At 31.3% G+C, this 16,941-nt stretch overlaps 1 protein-coding gene across 4 annotated transcripts in view; it reads left to right on the top strand.

Annotated features, from left to right (window-relative positions):
- LOC136989209 (uncharacterized) overlaps positions 1–16,941 on the top strand; it is a 118,476-nt gene that overhangs the window by 19,741 nt on the left and 81,794 nt on the right. The window contains exons 1-2 of one of the 4 annotated variants that reach the window (XM_067287301.1): positions 12,937–13,102; positions 13,168–13,414. The exons of the other annotated variants lie outside the window; for them this stretch is intronic. The gene's annotated coding sequence lies outside the window, so the exon portion shown is untranslated. Of the gene's footprint in view, positions 1–12,936; positions 13,103–13,167; positions 13,415–16,941 lie in introns of those variants that run through there. 4 annotated transcript variants of the gene reach the window in all.

The raw sequence follows: 16,941 nt of genomic DNA on the forward strand, positions 1-16,941 counted from the left end.
TATAATTTGTATGTAATGAATATTGGATATTTTGAATATAATTAAGAAACATTCAAAAAGTGGACATTTTTTACAGTTTTAGAAATCAGGACAGTTTTTGGGAGAGTTTTAAAATCAGAACAGCATATTAAAAAGTTGGGCTATCTGCTTAATTCAAGACATTTGGTTACTTTATGCAATGCCAACATGTTATACAATCATACTTGGGTGCCTATCTGACACCATAAACACGATAAAGGTTGTGTTTAACTGCCATCATACTCTTAAATCTTGCATACCAAAGGACATAGCATGTTGTTTCCTGGTCAGTGCACTTTTGTCACTTGAAGATATCCAACGAAACTCCCGTTGTAACAGAATTTGAACTTCACACAACTAATGTGTTTATTATGATACAGCTTTCAAATTATTTCTATCAAAACAGATCATCATGTATAATAATAGTAAATTCCCAAATAAATTTGAAAAAAATTAAATAGTTAAAATTCTAATGTCAATGACATTCATTGACAAGTTAAAACTCAGCTTCTAAGTAAGGTTTTGAAAGTTATTATTAAGAAAGTGGGGAAAATTATTGGAAACTTATCAGGTTTTAAGATCAAGAAGTTCAAGAAGTGTGTAATAATATCAATTACAGTGTGGATTGGTGCCCAGAAAATGAATGGGTAAGAACTAAATATGATGCATGTTTGTGTGTGTCTTGATGGTTCATTCAGGAAAAATTGTAATAACAGATAAATGTCTACAGCATATAAAATATTTTTCATGTTTTTTGAAGTTGTTCTTGGTAAATTTAGACAAAGGAAGAACAGTTTGATGAGTTCATAATTATGAGTTAAAATAGGCAGATAGTCCCCATCATTGCGTAATTTATACATGCTTTCAAATTGACTTTAAAACACAAATAATCTGCAGGTTATCTGCATAAAATTGCAGTAGTTAAAATAATTAAATATAACAAAATTGAAATATAGTGATAAAAATATTAAAATATTATGATAAATATAAACTTATTATTTAAAAAAATAATGAATTTTATGTTAGAATAAAAACTCTAGGAGGAATGATTACCTCCATCTGGATCCATTATTAGAAGTCAAAGATAGCATAGTTACAATTACAGAAATATTAAGACTAATGACCGAATGTGGAAATTGCAGATCATCTTGATATGTTGTTTATATCAAAAAGCTATTTTAATCAGAGATTGTTCAAAAGGTAAAATGTCTCATAAATCGTATTTAGAAGTTTTGAAATCTGTATTAAATGCTTATTTCAGGTAGCCACCTATTTAAATTTACTACAAAGGAACATTTTTGTCCTTTATTAGGACAGCTTTAGCTTCCCGATGAATATTCTTTCTGCATTATCTTGCACTCAGAATCACAAAGCATAGCAGATCTTATGGTAGTTCAATAAAATTTTCCTTTAACTCGGTGGCATCAAGTGATTGAAGTTACATCTTCAATTTCCTGATGAATATCAGGAAGCTGAAGCTGTCCTAATAAAAGACAAAAATGTTCCTTTGTGGTAAATTTAAACAATTGACTATACAAAATAAGCATTTCATACAGATAATAATGTGGAGCCAGATATCCATGAGGGAATATTTGATAAGTATTTTTTATAATTGCAGATTTCAATTGCTCTGCAACATTCTGTACTTTTTCAAAAAATTGTATGCAACTGCTTTTACAATTAATGCTTATAGACAATTCTGCTTTGATAAGTTCAATGAAATTCAACGGCAATTATTGCATTTCCCACTTTGGCCAAAAAATTAAGGTGGAGGATTGGTTAGGGTGTAGGCTTGTTTTGGTTATGGCAACAGAACCAATATTGCATTCATACATGGTAGAACAAAGAAATACAACTACCAAGACTGCTGGAGAAGCATTTACTTTCCTTTGGAGAAAAGATAAGTGGTCCATTTTGAAAATTGCAACAAGATGATGATACTCTGCACACTGCCAGCTGTACTTGGGAGTTTTTATGGAAAATGGAATCCAAATAATTACATGCGTAGCTTCCTCCCAGATTGCAATATGACTGGAAACGTTTGGGGACTATTAGCAAGAAACGTATATGCTATTGGAATACAGTACAGTTCTGTTATAGTTCAAGATTTGAAATGGACAATCATTGAAAAGTGAGAATAAATTAGCAAACTCTACCTCGAAAACATAGTTGAAATGATTCCTGAAAGAGTATTCAAGGTCATAAATTGAAATGGAAGTTTGATTAAATGTTAGTTTTAAAAAGCATTATTCAAAATTCATTTTTACATTTCCAGCTGTTACGAAGAGGGAAGGTATGGTGATTCGGAAAAAATGACTCACCCAGATTTTTACATTTAGAACACCTTTAAATGTCAAGAAATGCAAAAAATTTTGGGGTGATGGATGGATGGATGGATTGATTGATGGATTGGATGGATTGATGGATTGATGGATGGATTGATGGATTGATGGATGGATGGATTGATGGATGGATTGATGGATTGATGGATTGATGGATGGATGGATGGATGGATGGATTGATGGATTGATGGATGGATTGATGGATTGATGGATTGATGGATTGATGGATTGATGGATGGATGGATGGATTGATGGATGGATGGATTGATGGATTGATGGATTGATGGATGGATGGATGGATTGATGGATTGATGGATGGATGTGTTTTTGTGTGTGTATGGCATGATTTTGTTCACCCTGTTTGAAGCTTAATAACTCTTGTGCTTTTTGTTGAAAATTTTTCAAATTTTGCAGGGAGGTCATGTATTAGGGGACTGATGCTATTAAATTTTGGTGGTTATAGGTTGAGAGGGTGGGAGATAACCCTCACCAATCCAGATATTTATTGACAAGTGTCCAAATTTGTAAACACTCTCTCTCTGTTCAATGTGAATAGACTCTTCCATTTATGTTATGCTTTTGTAAATTAGTTATAACCTTAATGAATACATAGTTATTATTTGACATTTAAATGTGTAGTGGAATGCATTATTTCTGGCACACTGTCTCTCAACTTCCTCCTCCATCCCAAACTGGACCTTTCTCACAAGTAACTGCTCGCGTGAGACGTACATAAAAACCTAATGGTCACAGTGGTGTCAGTCCTGACTGCCATTGGCATTGCCAATGTAACACTCATACATAGCAAAATGTGTATCACTATCCAAAAGGATCAGGATGTCAAAAGTTTTAAGGTTTAAAAGAAAAATCTAGAAGCAATTCATATTTTCTAATTCACTTGAAAATGTAAAATTTCTCTGATCCATAATTTGTTATTTTACTATTTGCAAGATATGACCAACAAAATGCAGTGATAGTTCTAGATGTTACCTGTTACACTTCTCAGAAAATAAAAGAAACAAGATAAAACTGAAATACTCTGACATTTTAATTTACAAACAATGATTCAAAAAGCTTAATTTTGAGGGTAGGGATGAGTTTTATAAAAAATTGTAAATGCTAATAACAAGTAAAATTATCATTAAGACCAATTCTACTGGAGATACACATGACCCCCATTATGGTTGGCTTTGGATTTTCAGAAGTAAGAAAGGAGAGTCTTCTGCTTGTTATGGTGGGTCTTGAATGCAAAAGACTGTAATAGTAATATTCACAAGGGGGTTTCAATCAATTGTTCATAAGCTCAGAGCAGCTAAGATCCAGTGAAAATGGTGGGAGTTTGAGAAGATTGGAGGTGAAGCACAGCGAGGATATACTCACAAATTTTGACAGGTGAACTCTTTGTTGTCATCTGTCATCTTGCCTTTTATTTGGAGTCCTCCTCCCTGCCACTCTAATGCCCATTTTTGATGAAGTTGTTAATTGCTCCAATCCATGATTATGTCTCTATTTCCCTTGATGAGCAGTTATTTGGAAGCTGTGTCACTCTTGGAGGAAGCATTATCTGTGGGAAAAAGTTATAAAGTTCATTGATTTTATCTATGACATGGAATTTTTCTCCTTTATGTTTTTGACAAAACAAATTTTATAAATTTGTTTTTGATCGAGTTCTAAATCAAGTTCTTAATAATCAGTTATAAATCGAGTTCTTAATAATTTGCACTAGCCCCGTTCTCACATATACAATTGGTCAGGCAGTTGTCTTCAGTAGTGCACCCAGGGGTGTCAAGAGATCCTGGTCCCGTCCAAAGATAAAGGAAAAGAACAAGTAGAAAATTTTCCAAACATCTTTTCCTAATTATAATTCATTTTTTATTATATTATGTGGTGTCTTCTATTTCTATACTACTGTGAATTAGCGGTCACAAAATGTGGGAATTTTATTGAATTTGCACTAAAAATTTTTTTTATCCATTCAACTCAGCTCCCCCCAAAAGTAGATCCTGAATGTGCCACTGGTTGTCTGCAAACAAAAGTAATAATAATAATAATAATTAATAAAAATAAAATTGTATGGTTTTTACAATTTGCTGTTTACCATTAAATTATGGTTCTCCTATTTTTATATATAACATACACAAGCAGTCTAATAAGAAGATGGATGTGAACTTGGGAACAGAGGAAGAGAGCATTGTCCTGTATTGACTATACAAAATCTGGTCAGTTTATTTATGTTTTCTTTTGATGAAGAAAACTTTTACTAGATGAGAGTGTTAACCCCACCAATGCCCATCTACCAATCTCTTCAGTACAGTGACTCTGCTGGCACCAATGCTGCTACTGATATAGCTTACTGGGTCTTAGAAGCACACAAGCTCATTCACCACAGCAAGATGAATGTTCCAATAGAATGGGAAATGTCTTTTTCATGTCCTAAAATAACATAATACCAGATCTGGTTGCATTAAACTGCTAAATATCTCTCTACACAGTGTTGAATAGGGATACTTTAATAATGGTCTCACAGTACTTTGATCATTGGGGTCATCAAACTTGATATGATGGCTTTTCTGATGATGATTATTAAAAATGACTTTTTGAAATGTTTATAGCAATGAAAAGCTTGATAAAATAAATGTAAGTATGGTACAGTACATAAAATACCAAGCTTAAAAAGTATTGATATTTTGATTGTTTTTATTAAATTTGATTTACATAATTGTTAACTGACTTTAGTCAATCTTCATCTGTAAAACATATATTACTTTGTAGATTTATGTAAATATTTATCAAAAACGATTATACTGAGAGCAACTTTTAGAATTTATATCTATTCGGTAATTAAATATCTGAGGATTAAAAATTCCAAAGTTTCAGGTTTATTATTGTCGAGATTTTACTATGATTTGGAAAATATCTACAGGTGTAGTCTTATTTTCAAATGTTCTATTCTGGTTTTTTGAAATTATTGTTCTGTAATCAGTTTTTCCAAAAACTAATGTGATAGTCACACGAGTGTACAATAGTCCACGAGAAGCAGTACACAGAAAAAATAACAACAATTATTTTTTTTTTCACGTGATTAGAAATATACAGGATTCTTTCGGATTCTAACTCTTAATGTTATACAATATCCCAAACTGGGGAGAGGAATCTAGCGAATACAGAACAAAAGAATGCGCTCGCGACAAATAAGAAAAGACAGACTTGTAATCTTACGACTAACTTATACTAAATTATGAACTAAAAGGAAAGGAAGAATAGCAAGAAGTTTTAGTATGATAGAGGAGGTTATAAGGAACACCCGGGTTCTCTGTTTGGTATTGATGCTCTTCTGGTGGGGAACCACTCTAAATCATTTCATGCTGATCTTTTTTTTGGATCTCTTCAAAGATTCTCCTTATACAATGGACATTGTCTCTCTCTCTTTACATTAACTGGGTCCTTTCTCTTTCTGTATGCCACCTTCGTCTCCCTTTGTCCTTCTAGACGACGAGCAGGAGCATAACGTTCGCACATCTACCTTCACCAAGAGTCCGACCCAAAAATGAACCACCTTATTGTTCTAGTAGCCTCAGGAACTTCACTTCCCATTGTTAATGTGGTTCGAGGTGTGGGATTGCGAAGATCCTTGGGGTTGAAGATTGCAGGTGTGGTGTTTGATTACCACAAAAATGAGGAGGCGAGCAAAAAGGATCACAATTAAAACTAACTTTATGTACAAAAATTATATATACAATATTAATATCTACACAGAGTTGGCACATCCATAGCACATGGCGGCTCACATAAAGACCTTTGGTGAGAACACCAAGCGTTGAACAAATTCCAAAAAAAAATAAACTATTCGCTTCGTGATGTTGTAAACGTTCAACTGATTCACTTATCAGAATATTATAACTTATTTCACAATTCCTCACTCAGATGGGAATGGATTCTAAAATTAGGATTTTTTTTACACACAAAGATAAGGAAGGCCAATACACACAGACAGACAGACAAAATAAACTTTATTTCTTCCGACATCTGCTAGGCACAGTCAGGGTAGAAAGACATGGAGTACAGTGGTGTTACATTATGAGCAATAGAACCGACAATGTGTATGATAATGAAATAAAAAATAATAATAAAAAAAAACAAATAAAAAAACAAAAATGCGAAAATATACAATAACTAGAAAACATGTCAGTAAAATGAGTCAATGTCTTTGACAATTATAATGACCGTAAAACAGCCTAAACAGTATCCGCGTATAAACAGAGGACCAGGTGACAAACACTGAACAGATCTTATGCAACAACTTACACACAGTAAGTACATAGGAGCTCCTCAAGAGAGCTCAGATAAAACAGATGAAATCGCCCGTAGAACGTAGGCCAGGATGAGGGCACAGAGCAGATTTGTGCAGCAACCAACACAAAAGAACATAGTAGGCTAGTAGAAGATCATGAAAGGTCTTTGGCGATACAATAAAGCTAAAACAGTAAAACAATAATTAGTGTATTAATGTTCTGATGAAATAAAGTTTAACCATTCTTTGAAAAAGAAAAAAGTACTTTTTGCTTGACACAAGGTATTCTGGTTTACATGGCCAACTCAGGTTGTCTTCTTCTATGTAGATCTTGAGTTCGCGTCTTATATCTTCCAATATCGGGCACGATAACAGATAATGTTTAACCCCGTCACGCATCCCACAGATAGGGCAACAGTCAGTGTCACTATGCCGAAACCTATACAGGTAGGCATTAAATTTTCCGTGCTCTGTCAGCAGTTGCGAAATGCGGTGTTCAGGGTGAAGCCACTGCCAATACACACAGTACTCATGACACCTTCCCTCGGACACCTGGAACCAGAATGGGACATTGCCAGCCACTCACATTTTATATATCGGGCCCACTGCCAACATAGTGCTGCCATAACAATAACGCCCAAAAATAGCAAATATATACATATATACGATTAAAAAAATAATAATAATATTTTACAATCTTAAGTACATCGCACGTACAGAAATAAATAAAATAAAACAAAATGACAACAATCGGAACATAGACAAGAGAATAAACAATAAAATAAGGTAACCCGACAATATACAAGAACGACACAGAGGAAAGGGTTACCCCACCCACAGGAAGGAATGTTAATAGAAAATTCAAGAAAACAAAAGGAAGAACAAAGAAGAAAGAAAACTTAAAACTAAACTTATATCTAATATATACATTAATATGGCATATTGCCACACTAAAATACATATTTTTCTCAGTAATTTCTGTGTCTGATTTTGATTCAGTTCTGCAAATTTTTATTTATAAATTACATGTATTAATGTATTTATTTTTTATTAGAGGTTTTTTTTATTTTTAAGTCAAAATTTTGTCCAAATTATATTTCTTGTTGTTTTTAATTACTATTGCAAAGAAAAGTGATGATTTAATTTTTCTCATTGTTATAACTTCTGCTGTGTTAAAACTCTGAATTGTAGTTGTAACAAAATTGATTTTTTTTAAATTTTCAGGAAATTAATTTCAGTTAATATTCTAATTATACCTATTTTATACTGTATTAACTTGTTTAACAAATAGTAATTTTGCTGGTTTTCTTTTATTTTACTATTTACATTTATTATTGTTTCTCCAGTTATTTTAGTTCATTTTTTACAATAGAAATATTTAAAATATTATTGCGTATTTTTATGGATAATTTTTATTATTATTTTTAGTATATTACTTTTTATTTAGTATAAATTTATCTACTATAAATGTTTGAATTTATTATGTATTTTTCTTATATAAATGTTTAATTATTTATAATTGCAATATAATTTATTTTGTATTTGGTTAACATTTATGTTTACAAAATACTATGTTGTTTCTTACATTATAAGTCATAAAGATGTTATGTTTGTTACACATTACATTAATAATGTATTAACCTTTTAATAAATCTTGTTATTTTTCATTATTTATTCATTTACCTTTCTATTCAATTCGGTATTTTACATTGGCTGCATTCAGCATACTCAACAATTCCAGAATGGTTAAGTATCGTTCTGCTGAATTCCCTCTTCAGAAATGCTACTTTGGAATGTGTTGAGTGTATTGACATTGCATTTAGTAGTGGACTTCATTTATTGCTGTGTTTGGATAGCTATAACGATCAAAGATAGCTGTATCCACATAACAAGTGAAATACAGGGTGGCCCAAAAAAGGTTACTGAAATGTAAGAAAGCAATACATTGTAAACTTTGCTAACAAGTAAGTAATTTTATTGATGGAAAACTACAAGCTTTACATGTCTGCCATCATGTTTCAAGCATAACTTTATTTGCCAAACAATATCTTCCATCATGGCGTTACACGTGTCAGGTGAAATTCCTTATCACATGTTGAATGTTGTTCTTCAATGCAACACATGTTCCTGGTGTAGGGGTCTGAAACATTGTTTCTGAACAATCCCCACAGATATATTATAATTTGATTACACACATTGCTGTTTCATACACATGACATTTAGAATACATACTACAATGCCAAACAATCACCTAAATATCAGGTTATAACGTGGCTTAGGCGATCGTTTGGCATTGTAATATGTACTACTTGGGCTTTAAGATGTTGTTATTTATATAGAATACATACTGTACATGAACAATAAATTTACTTTTTTTTGGGCCATCTGTTTATATTATTATGTATTTGAAGGAGTGCATTACATATTAATTCACCCACATAGTTATTAGTAACAGAAAACTGATATACACGAATGAAACTTTAAAAATGAATTTGTATTAACTTGTAATTTTGTCATTCAGCAGATTCAATGCCATTACATAACACTTATCACTTCCATATCTCTGCTCTCTGCTCTGTTAGAACTGTTGAGTCTATACAACCACAACTGCCATAAATGATCGGGCTAAATTTGGATATAATGATTATAAATTAAAAATGAATTTGGCACTAGAGTGAGGCGTTAGGCACCATCTCATATTAAAATTAATAATTATAATATTTAATTAATTAATTTAGATTAAACTGATAGATTTCAATACGAGATGGCACCTAATGCCTCACTCCAGTGCCAAATTCATTTCTAATTTATAATCATTATATCCAAATTTAGCCCGATCATTTACAACAGTTGTGGATGTATAGTTGCTTAATATTGGGTTTCATTTGTTTTGTATACTGTTGAGTCTGCTGAATGCAGCCAATGTGCATTTCTATTTAGAATATATATATTTATAGTAAATAGAATCATTAATTTTGTTATATTTGATCAAGAAATTATTTCATTTTCTTTATTTACAACAGATTCTTCTCTAATTGTTTAGCCATCCAAAAATACTTTGATTTGTGCAAAATATGTATTAATTCACTAATCTTAAACTTTTACTGATTACATTGAATCAATACGAGGGAATGTTATTGTTTCTCATTGTTTTATTTATTCTAAATTATCAGAAACATCATTTAATTTACTATCTACCAATAATGCTGTTCAAGCCAGTGACAAAAGAATTCCCTACAGTGAGTTTTACCTCTAAATGACTCAGTACAAATAATTGTTCCAAATTTCATTATTATTATTTTCCTATATTTTTCAACTGCTTTTGTAAGCAATCCAGAATTTTTGCTGTTGCAATAACAAAATTGAGTCCATTCATTAATTACAGTTTTTGAGTCAACTTCTCTTTCCCTTTGTATACACTGTTTCTTTTTGGCAAACACCTTCCTCTTTAGTGATGTGTACAATAGTTCATGGCACTCTCTGACATTGAAGAAAAGACTTAGAAAAGTTCTACAAATATTTTCTAACATAGTTTGAAGCTACACACCAACCAATGCCAAATATTATCGGGCTAGAAACGGCTGTAATATTAATAATTTATAAGACAATTTGGCACTAGAGTTAGGCGTTAGGCACCATCTCTTGATAAATTTAATAATTATAATTTTAATTAAATTATAGCTTTATAATATATCAGGTTTAGTGATGATGTTTGTTAATATAGTTTATTCATATGACTAATAAGTAGGATTATATGAACAGGTTCATTTACCATTAATACCAGTAAAAAATGTCTGCATAAATTGCGGTTCTTAACTAGGAGTCTGTAGAAAGATTTTACGGGTCTTTGGGGTTGAAAGGGTAAAAATCAACTTATTATCTTAATTTTGTGTTAATTTGTTACTTATTGTGTTAAGAAAAAGCGCATATATTTCTATATCATGTGTTTTATTATAATAAATGTATTTCTATATAACTGGTTCCTTTTGTAATTTTATTAATTTTATTTTATGCGTTTAAAATCTTTATTTAAAGAAGAGGTCTGTGATCTTCATCTTACTGGAAAAGGGATCATGGAACAAAAAAGATTAAGAATCCCTTGTGTAGACAGTGCTTCAACCCCCATTATATGTAATTTTCACAATTCTCCTCCCCTAAAACTGTATATATAATTAATGCACAGCCTCATCCATATATCATAAAATTTTGCTTAATATTTACATTAATGTGACATAAAACAAAAGAATGTGACTTTTTCAGGATGGAAGGATATTTGATAATATTAAACTCATTAACTTAGATGAATATTTTGGATAAGAAGAAACAATAAAGTATTAAGAATAAAGAAAATGAATCAACTATGCTAAACATTTAGCAGTTACATTGGCAAAAATTAAGTTATTGTTTGTTCTGATTTCAATGAATGCAACAATGTCAGAAGAAAAAAATGAGATGTTTAATGCAAAAATTAAAACGACATACTATTAATATGCATTAAAAAATTCAAAACAATAATAAAAAACATTTGCTTATTGACATCTTACTTGAAGTCTAAAAAATAGAAATAGGTTACACACAAATAGACACAATTATTTATATACAATTTATTGTGCTAATATGAGGCTTCAAAAAGAAACGAGCCTGAGGCCTAGGAACAGAAACCCTTACCTTTATGTCAGAAGTATCGTCGGCTAACGACACCCGGCCTTCCCTGAAGCACTTGTGCCACGCCTTGACCCTTGCAAGGGACATGCAGTGTTCACCGTACACTTGTGACATTCTTCGACGAATGTTCGTTCCCCCTACTCCTTCTGCTGTCAGAAAACGAACAACACCACTTTGCTCTTCTTTTGATGCCTCCATTTCACTGTTTCACTGTTTACAGCACGACTGACCGCAGTGGACGATTGACACGTGCTTCTGCTAGCTTTGTAGTCACGTGGTATGCACCCGTGACCCTCTAGCGGTGGGCTGTGATCTTCCGTGCTGTTGTCGGAACCACACATTCTTACACACGCAACGATATTACAATTCTGTCATCGGTTTTAACATTCTAGCCTCCGGCTTGTTTCTTTTTGAATGATCCTCATAGTTAATTATCTAGTTAAAAACACTTGATAATTTTAATAAATTTAATGTTTGATAAAAACTAAATAAAATATTTTCAAAATTTAAGAGAACTGATAAATAAATTTTGACATCTTCCTTTTAGTCTGATTTTTATAGGTTTTTAGACTATCTTTAATCACATTCTTTATTAATTATTAAGAATTAAAAAGATATCATTTATTGTAGCTGAAAATCTCTGTGATGGTCACAAGTTCTTTTATTTTTATTTAATACAGAATTAAATAGGATATAAAATGCATTTTGAAGTACATAAATTATACAGTATGGTCTTCAGTTCTTTCAAATCAGATCATATCATTGCATAAAATATGTTTTTGTTATTTCCATTCTTCATTTCTGTATTTATTTAGAATTTGTAAAAATTAAAAAATTTTCTAAAAGTTTGGTAGCTTCCGAAGATAGTTACAAATCATTGAAAAATTATAATAATACATACTAAATTTAAAATAATTTAAATTTTGAACTTATATATTAGACATGGGCAAATGCGGCTCCGAGAGTCGCATGTGGCTCTTTTTGAGTTACGTGCGGCTCTTGCTGAAAGTGTTAATTTCTGTTTTTTATTATTGTTTTTACAATTTTATTTTTATAATAATGTGAAAATATGTTTGTTAAAAAATTCAATATTTGTTTTATATTATATTAATAAAATCGCGCGCCTTACCGTACTATCCGCCACGACAGTACAGAACTGCGGCTCCCATGCATTTTGCAAAACCTACATTTCGGCTCCCACTGAACTCTTGCTTGCCCACCCCTGTTATATATTATAGTTATATATTTTACTTATATATTAATATTTTTAATGTAAATTTACTGAGAAGTCGGAATAAAATCCAGTCTGTACGAGCAATATTATCTCTACTTCTCATGCCTTTTATTATAATTTCATCATGTTTGAAAGAGTGTCTGTTCTTTATTTTAGTAGTTGAAAGGCATTCTTTCTTAAATTTATAAACCATATCAGTAAATTAAAAACCCAGGTTACATTTGTCAAAATATTGCAAAATTATGCATCTTATAAAAATCTATTATTAGAAAATTTTACTATACTATATAGAAAGATAGACTTTATTTCCTCTAAAACTACAACTTACATTTGTTATTGTAGGAATTCATCATTTGATATATTGCTATTTTCTGAATTCTAGAATATATAAAGATGTGTTCTTATTGGCATTAAAAATATCTAGCAACACCAGTTATCATTAGAATGGAATGATTTTTAAAACATGGATATAAAATTCAAAAGAGTTCTATAGATCTGCCTTGAACTTGAAAAATAATCATGATGTTGTCTAGTAAATAAGATATGTTTAAGGTGGGTATATACATATAAATAATCAAACAAGAGGAATAATTCACAGTATTTAATTATACTTACAGATAAAGAAAATAAAAAGAGTGATTATGCTGTGATAAAAGACAAGTACTGCAACCAGAATATCATGTTCAACAGTTGATAGAATCAGCCATAATACATCAAAGCGGTTCATATCAACAAACAAAGCTGTCATGACAATCAAGTTTCAACATATAGAGAATGAAATGACTACAAAAATCGGTTTAATCAAGCTTGATGATTTTGTTATATCTGTGATAAGAAGCACTTTCACAGAATTGCTTCAAGAAGGCAAGTACTCAACAGTTTTTGAAATATTAGGCCAGTTAAGATTAAGAATTAATTATAGCAATAACAGATGCTCAGTTCATCGAATTATATTGAATAAACTTAATATGAAATACGAAGTAATTAATAATAATAAAGTTTATACCCTGAGAGATTTAATATTATTTATCACCGTCATTAATATTTGATACAAATATTGCTTTTTGCCAAATTAAAAATCTTACATCTGGATGAAAAAGTTGGGTAAATGATTACTGTGGCATGATATTTCTGGCTGGAAAACAAAACCACCTGCTATTAATTGTTCTTTAATTTTTTTACATGCTGGATATACAAATGTATTTTGCTAGATTGAAAATAAATTGTTAATTCAGCAAAGGATGTTTTGAAAAATCGTCAACAGAAAAGAGACAGTGAAAGATTTAAGAATTATTTGTTAAGTCGCACGAAGAATTTGATTGTCTTAATGTGGACAGTTCTTTACGTTTACAGCAAATTGGAAGAAAAACAATCAATAATGGCATAAAGGAATGCAAAGTTACTTTTCTTTACGAAGCGGAAAAAGTTATCAACTTTTTAAAAAATGCAAAACTAAGAACTTTATAAACTTTTAAATCAATAATGATGGTATTATGTATGTTATATAATAGATCAACTGAATAGTAAATTGATATTCAAGCATTAAGACTTTAAAGCCGAATTGATTTTTGTCGTAGCTAAAGGAATTTGTTTGGTGAAAGTCTATGATATTTCAATTGAAAAATATCTAAATCTTTAAACCTAAAATGGATAACATCAACAGATGAAAACTGCAAAACATAGATGTAAATAGAAAAATAAGCATAGGAAATATATGAATTAGTGTTATTGCTCTAATAATAACTATTGTGACTGTAATTTGTTTTAATATTTAGAAATATATATATATATATTATCTTATATAATAGATTGATGACATGGTATTCCTGTTAATATTTAATGTTACCAAAATGAAGCATCCAGTAATGAAATATAAATGGATATGGTCAGTTATTATAATCAAAAGACACAACTTCTCTGTTATTTTAGTAACATCATCTGTTTCAGTTTAAAGATGAAGTGAAACAATTACGGCATTAAATAATTTTTATTTTGGGAAATTATATTTAAACTTATATGAATTCAAAGGACTCTGGACAGCAATGCCTACACGTCTTGTGGAATAATATTTTCAGATGGAACAATCAGACATAGAATTAGCAATGAAGTAACATGTAAAGTCTGCCGGATGAACGATTTCTGCAATACCGAAGTTGGAGAAAATTATCATTAGTTTTTTCTAGCTGATCAAGATCATTTTTCTTAAAAATGGGATAAAAATTTCTCCCTTATCTGGAGGATTGTATTTTCTCCAGATGCATGATTGTTCAAATATGATGATTACCCATGGTCAGAATCTTTACGTAATTTTGTATTAGCTCTTATATTTTAAAGACATAAAAGTTGTTAATAATTTTCATATAGAAAGTATTGTAAACTAGTAAATGAGCCTGGCAAAAAGTAATGATAGCAAAGATTAAGGTAATTAGATTATAGCTGATCTTACCCATTTTCACAGGGTGCAAGAATTAGGTCTTCCCGTTTCCAAGACTAATTAGAGAATTTTTAGACGGGTCTAAAATATATTTGATTTCCTGCAAAAATACAAAAAATTACGTCTAAAATAGTACAGTAGAAGCCGAGTTCTTCAGGGTAATCCTCAACCCTCTCCCTCTTCCCCGCAGGGGGATTTAGAAAAATCCCTTGTTAATGTACATTCTCATGACGTACCCTAACTCTGTACCAAATTTTAACTTTCAACTCTGAATCATTTGGACTTTGCACTTATTATTATTATCAACCCATTTTGATTATATTATATATATTATTAACATATCATTAATAATTCTCAACATACTGTATTTATTTTCAATAACTTTTCTGATATGTTAATAAAATAAAATAATTAAACATTATTTATAATATTTTGATGATATAAAATGGTGAATTTAATTTATTTATAAAGTGAAAAACAAAGCAATTTTCTATGTACAATTAGTAATGATTTTATGTTGAAAAATCACCTTAATAATAATAATTAAATTAATTAGAATTAATCACATTTTTTAATAAAAATGTATAATAGCAATTCAGTTTTATTTAATAAACCACTTATACTCAATGACAAAAAAGTTTTAAAACAAGAAGGAGGTATTGAAATTTGAATGGAACTTAGTGTGAGTGTAATAACAATGGTAATAAGTGATCACAATATCATAGCAAAAGGACAGTTTCCTGTGGACATACTGGTACAATTTTAAGGAACCTTTTGTATTTTATAGACCCTCCTCTAGCGTGAATACATGTGGCAATATGGTCAGCATAGATATACAGTGGTGCCTCATATAACGTACTTAATCCGTTTCAGGTGCACGTCCATTAAGTGAAACGTCCGTTATACAAAACTCATTTTCCCATAGAAATACATGTTAAAACATCTAATTCGTTCCGCAGCATAAAATAACCGTACTGTATCATAAAAAAATGAACATGGGGTGCGTTCTTTTATTCCTCCGCGTAACTCTGCGCAAGCGACATCCGTTTAAAAATTCCTGCAGAACGCGTTCCTAAATTCCGGTGAGAGTGTGCGCTGTCGAACGGCAAAAACGGCCACTTGTAGCAGTAGTTTACGGTGGAAAGCAACATGGCGTTCTCCATGGCTCAGATAGTTTCGTTTCCAGGTTCATTATGTGGTTTTATGAATGAAAATTTAGAAATTGTGAAAGCGCGAGTTAGCGCACGCGGTGATGTAAGAGTCTTTACGAATTTTTTTCGAATGGTAGCAGGTATTCTAATTTTTTTCGTGGCTATTTTGAATGCTCTTTCAACAAATAATTCATTTTATGGTTAAATTTCACAATTGGGACCCTTTTTTTGCCTTTAAAAGCTCATATTCTAGAATTATAGATTCCTCCATCACCATACTATCGATAGTGCGGGTGCCGCCATCTTTCTTTCTTTCATCATCGTTCCTAAATGCCTACAAACAGCAGCGCACTCCTGTAGTATCGAAGATGCAGAGCAACTGCTATTAAAGAACGCACCCATGGAGCTGTCACCAATTACGCTGGAAAGTCTGTTGTTTGCAGCCAGTCCGTTGCTTGAGTCACGTAACGGCCAAACAGAAAGTCCGTTGTTCGCAGCGTCCGTTATTCGAGGCGTACGTTATACGAGGCACCACTGTATACAGTCACTATCCTGTGATAGGTTTGTCCATTAATAAAACATTACAACTGCTACTCCAAATCTCTCATTTGTAGATGACCTAAGTTGGTGTTTTATCTGATCTCACAAATGCTTAACAAATTTGAAGATTGGGCAGGCCAAGAAAATGTAGTAATTTGACAGATGCATTTCTAGAAAATCCTAGCTATGTGCAGTAAGCTGGAAAATGGCTATTTACAGCCATACCATGAATGATAACACACAAGGGTACAGAATTTTCTGAACAT

This window comes from Centruroides vittatus, unplaced genomic scaffold (genome assembly GCF_030686945.1).
Source record: "Centruroides vittatus isolate TY-2023 unplaced genomic scaffold, ASM3068694v2 scaffold_450, whole genome shotgun sequence".
Lineage (NCBI taxonomy): Eukaryota > Metazoa > Arthropoda > Arachnida > Scorpiones > Buthidae > Centruroides > Centruroides vittatus.